Raw genomic sequence first — 5,646 nt, 5'->3', positions numbered from 1 at the left:
CCAACAGTGTAAGAGGGCTCCCTTTTCTCTACATCCTCTCCAACACTTGTTGATTACTGTCTTGTTGATTCTGGCCATTGTAAGTGGAGTAAGGTGGTTTTTCAATGGGGTTTTGATTTGAATCTCCCTGATGGTTAATGATGATGAACATTTTTTCATGTGCCTATTAGCCATTTGTATATCTTCTTTGGAGAAGTGTCTGTTCATGTCTTCTGCCCACTTTTTGATGTGATTATCTGTTTTGTGTGTGTTGAGTTTGAGGAGTTCTTTATAGATCTTGGATATCAGCCCTTTGCCTTTAGTGTCATTTACAAATATCTTCTCCCATTCCTTGGTTGCCTCTTTGTTTTGTTGACTATTTCCTTTACTGTGCAGAAACTTTTTATCTTGAAAAAGTCTCAAAAGTTCATTTTTGCTTATGTTTCCTTTGCCTTTGGAGACATGTCTAGAAACAAGTTCCTGTGGCCAATGTCAAAGAGGTTACTGCCTATGTTCTCCTCTAGGATTTTGATAGATTCCTGCCTAATGTTGAAGTCTTTTATCCATTTCAAGTTTATCTTTGTGTATGGTATAGGAGAATGGTCGAGTTTCATTTTTCTATGCATAGCTGTCCAATGTTCCCAACACCATTTATTGAAGAGACTGTCTTTTTTCCCACTGTATATTTTTCCTGCTTTGTCAAAGGTTATTTAACCATAGAGTTGAGGGTCCATATCTGGGCTCTCTACTCTGTTCCACTTGTCTATATGTCTGTTTTTGTGCCAGTACCATGCTATCTTGGTGATCACAGCTTTGTAATAAAGCTTGAAATCAGGCAATGTGATGCCCCCAGTTTTGTTTTTCTTTTTCAACATTTCCTTAGCAATTGGGGGTCTTTTCTTGTTCCATACAAATTTTAGGATTATTTGTTCCAGCTCTTTGAAAAATGCAGGTGGAATTCTGAGTGGGATGGCTTCGAAAGCATAGATTGCTCTAGGCAGTCTAGATATTTTAACAATGTTTATTCTTCTGATCCATGAGTATGGAATGCTTTTTTCTTCTTCTTCTTCTTCTTCAATTTCTTTCATGAGTGTTCTCTAGTTCCTTGAGTACAGATCCTTTACCTCTTTGGTTACGTTTATTCCCAGGTATCTTATGGTTCTTGGTACTATAGTAAATGGAATGGATTCTCTAATCTCCCTTTCTATATTTTCATTGTTAGTATATAAGAAAGCAACTGATTTCTGTACGTATTGGTTCTAGTAGTTTGAGGGTGGAGTCCTTTTTGGGTTTTCCATATAAATTATCATGTTATTTGCAAAGAGAGAGAGTTTGACTGCTTCTTTGCCAATTTGAATGCCTTGTATTTCTTTCCATTGTCTGACTGCTGTTGCTAGGACTTCTAGGACTATGTTGAACAACAGTGGCAAGAGTGGACATCCTTGTCATGTTCCTGATCTCAGAAGGAAGGCTGTCAGCTTTTCCCCACTAAGAATGATATTTGCTGTGGGTTTTTCATAGATAGATTTTATGAAGTTCAGGAATGTTCCCTCTATTCCTATACTTAGAAGCATTTTAATCAGGAACAGATGTTGTATCTTGTCAAATGCTTTTTCTGCATCAATTGAGAGGACCATATTGTTCTTCTCTCTTCTCTTATTGATATGTTCCATCACATTGATTGTGATGTTCCAATGTTGGAATGTTTGGATATTGGAATGTTGTGATGTTTCAATGTTCCATGTTCCATGTTCATTTTTCACAATGTTGGAATGTTGTGATGTTTCAATTTTCCATTGATGGAACATCACACATTTGTGAATGTTGAACCACCCTTGCATCCCATGGGTAAACCCCACCTGCTCATGGTGGATAGTCTTTTTAATGTACTGCTGGATCCTATTAGCTAGAATCTTGTTGAGAATCTCAGCATCCATATTCATCAGGGATATTGGTCTGAAATTCTCCTTTTTGGTGGGTTCTTTTCCTTGTTTGGGGATCAGGGTAATGCTGGCTTCATTAAAAGAGTCTGGGAGTTTTCCTTCTGTTCCTATTTTTTTTGAAACAGCTTTAGGAGAATAGGTATTATTTCTTCTTTGAATGTTTGGTAAAATTCTCCAGGGAATCCATCAGGTCCTGGGCTCTTGTTTTTTGGGAGGTTTTTGATCACTGCTTCAATCTCGTTACTAGATATTGGTCTATTCAGGTTGTTAGTTTCTTCCTGATTCAGTTTTGGACGTTTATAGGTTTCCAGGAATGTGTCTACTTTGTCTAGGTTACTTAACTTATTGGCATATAGCTGTAGATAATAACTTCTGGTAACAAACTATAGAAATGATCCCTGAAAGTATAGTCTTTAGATAATAACTTCTGATGACTGTTTCTACTTCCTTGGTGTTGGTCATGATCTCTCCCTTTTCATTCACAATTTTATTAATTTGGGTCCTCTTTCTTTTCTTTTGGATTAATTTGGCCAGTGGTTTATTGATCTCATTGATTCTTTCAAAAAACCAGCTTCTAGTTTTGTTTATGTGTTCTAATGTATCTCTAGTTTCTATCTCATCGATCTCTGCTCTAATCTTGATTATTTCCCTTCTTGTGCGTCAGGTTGGCTTAATTTCTTGTTGATTTTCCAGTTCTTTAAGGTGTAAAGAGAGCTGGTATATTTTGGATTTTTCAATTTTTTTGAGGGAGGCTTGGATGGCTATATATTTTCCCCTTAGGACCAACTTCGTTATATACCATAGGTTTTGGACAGATGTGTCTTCATTCTCTTTGGTTTCCATGAATTGTTTAAGTTCTTCTTTGATTTCCTGGTTGACCCAAACATTCTTAAGCAGGGTCGTCTTTAGCTTCTAAGTATTTGAATTCCTTCCAAACTTTTTCTTGTGGTTGAGTTCCAGTTTCAAAGCATTGTGGTCTGAGAATATGCAGGGGATAATCTCAATCTTCTGGTATCTGTTGAACCCTGATTTGAGGCCCAGTATATGGTTTATTCTGGAGAAACTTCCATGCGTGCTTGAGAAGAATGAGTGTTCTCTTATTTAAGGGTGGAATGTTCTGTAGGTATCTATGAGGTCCATCTGGTCCAATGTGTCATTCAATGCCCTTGCTTCTTTATTGATTTTCTGCTTGGATGATCTGTCATTACTAAGAGTGGCATGTTAAGATCCCCCATTATTAATGTATTCGTATCAATATGACTCTTTATCTTGATTAATAGTTGGCTTATGTAGTTGGCTGCTTCCATATAGGGGACATAAATATTTACAATTGTTAGATCTTCTTGGTGGATATACCCTTTAAGAATGATGTAGTGTCCTTCTGTATCTCTGACTACAGTCTTTAGTTTAAAATCTAATTTATCTGATATGAGAATCACTACCCCAGCTTTTTTTGAGGCCCATTGGCATGAAAGATGTTTATCCATCCCTTCACTTTCAGTTTGGATGTATCTTTGGGTTCCAAATAGGTGTCTTGTAGACAGCATATCAACAGGTCCTGTTGTTTTTATCCAATCCGCAACCCTCTGCCATTTTATGGGAGCTCTTAAGCCATTTACGTTTAGAGTGATTATTGAAAGATACCTTTTTATTGACATCATGTTGCCTGTGAAGTCCTTGTTTCTGTTGATTGTCTCCATAAATTTCTGTTCCATGTCACTCTTGGGTTCTTTCTTCTTTTATGGAACACCCCTTAATATTTCTTGTAGTGCCAGCTTGGTGGTCACATACTCTTTTAAACCTTGCCGGTCCTGGAAGTTCTTTATCTTTCCATCCATTTTGAATGTCAGCCTTGCTGGATAAAGTATTCTTGGCTGTATGCTCCTCTCATTTAGTGCCCTGAGTATGTATTGCCAGACTTTTCTGGCTTGCCAGGTTTCTGTGGACAGGTCTGACATTATTCTGACAGACCCTCATCTGTACATAAGGAATCTCTTCCCCCTAGCTGCCCTTAAAACACCCTCTCTGAATTTATGACTCGTGAATTTCACAATTTCCATGTGTCTGGAGGTCTTTCTAGACTCATTGATCTTGGGGGGTGTCCTCTCTGCCTCTAGGACATGAACACTTGTTCCATTCCCCATATTGGGAAAATTTTCATCCAGAACTTGTTCAACTGTATCGTCTAGTCTTCTCTTTCTCCACCTCCTCAGGGATCCCAATAATTCTGACGTTGGGACGTTTCATGGCATCATTTATTTCCCTAATTCTGTTTTCATGGATTCTAAGCTGTTTTTTCCATGCCTCTTCCTGATCCTTTTTCTATATCAGATTGTCCTCTAGATCACTAAATCTTTCTTCTTGCCTCCCTTACCCTAGCTGTTAGAATACTTAGATTAGATTAGATCTCATTGATAGCATATTTAACTTCTTCCTGGGGCAGCTTTCACTTCTGCCTTTAGAGATTCTATGTTGTTACTAATGGTTTTCTCCAACCTAGCCATTGCCTGGATAATTATTACCCTGAATTCCCTTTCTGACATACGGTTTATGTCCATATGCAATAGTTGTGTGGCAGAGTGCAAATCTCTGAATTTTTCCTCTTTTGGGTCCTCCTGCTAGTTATTTTGGTGTGAGGTGGTTGAGGGGATATATAGCTGAATATATCAACCACAATCCAGGCAAAGTGCACCCTGGAAGGCTTTGGAGCAATCAGAGGTCACCCCCAAGAAGAAAGAAAAAAGAAAAAAAGAGAGAAAGATAGAGAGAGAATGGGAAAAAAAGAGTAGACCCAGCCAGAATGAACCCCAAAAGTAAGATTTATAAGGTATACAAACAAAAATAGACAAAAAGACCAACAAAAGTAAATGAAAAGGAAAAAAAAGAACCAGCTAAAATGAACCCCAAGAATAAGATATATTTAATACTAAAACAAAAAGATATACACAGAAACACTGACAGAAGAAAAAGATGGGAGGGGGGTTATAAATCCTCGATGTAGGTGAGGAAGGTTATTTTGATTCTTCCCTGGTGTATCTTGATATCTTTGTTAAAGGACTCAACTTTTCAGAGATAAAGGGAGATTAAAACTGGTTTATATATCGGGGTAGTATTGATTAAGGAAAGAGGATTATCTTGAAGCTTATCTCTATATGTATGTTTAAAAAAATAGAAAAGAAAAAGAAAAACACAGGTGTATTTATCAAAAAAGTTCAAGTTAAAAGGTTATTATGGAATATGTTGTAGTGAATCTTTAGTTGTAATGGTAAGTAGGTTAAAAGAATTAAAAAGAACAAGATAGTGAGAATGAATTAAAAATAAAAGTTGTATCTATGAAACATACAGGTTTTAGGGCAATACTGGGAGCTTAATATATTGTTTCCTCCTCATGTTGGGGTTTTACGGTTTTGGGGGGACCCTGTGGTGGTTTTCCTCTCATTCTTTTGGCTGGCTTTCTGGGAGAGGGGCCTGCCGCATTGTCTTTCAGTCAGTCTTGCTTGGGTTGAGTCTTCCTGCCCTCTATCAAGGGTCTGGGCTCTGTGGAAACCAGTTTTTCAGGTTTTCTTTCTTTGGTGGCTTTTTGCAGCTTTTCGGAGGTTTAGTGGAAAGCAAACTGCACCCAGACCTCCGTCTCAGAGAGAAGACTCAGTCTGCTCCCCTCTGGGTGGTCCAGAACACACAGATTCCTCCTCTGTAAACTCCACTGAGCCGTGCAAACTCCCAC

General features: G+C 37.9%; 1 pseudogene; it reads right to left on the bottom strand.

Moving 5' to 3' along the window:
* Positions 1 to 2,254: 2,254 nt before the first annotated feature.
* Positions 2,255 to 2,336, bottom strand: LOC123391695 (annotated as a pseudogene).
* Between the last annotated feature and the right edge of the window lie 3,310 nt (positions 2,337 to 5,646).

This window comes from Mustela putorius, unplaced genomic scaffold, assembly GCF_011764305.1.
Source record: "Mustela putorius furo isolate JIRA1106 unplaced genomic scaffold, ASM1176430v1.1 tig00000275_pilon_pilon_pilon, whole genome shotgun sequence".
Lineage (NCBI taxonomy): Eukaryota > Metazoa > Chordata > Mammalia > Carnivora > Mustelidae > Mustela > Mustela putorius.
The sequence above is the reverse complement of the archived record's forward strand: the minus strand, read 5'-3'. Positions and strand labels throughout refer to the sequence as shown.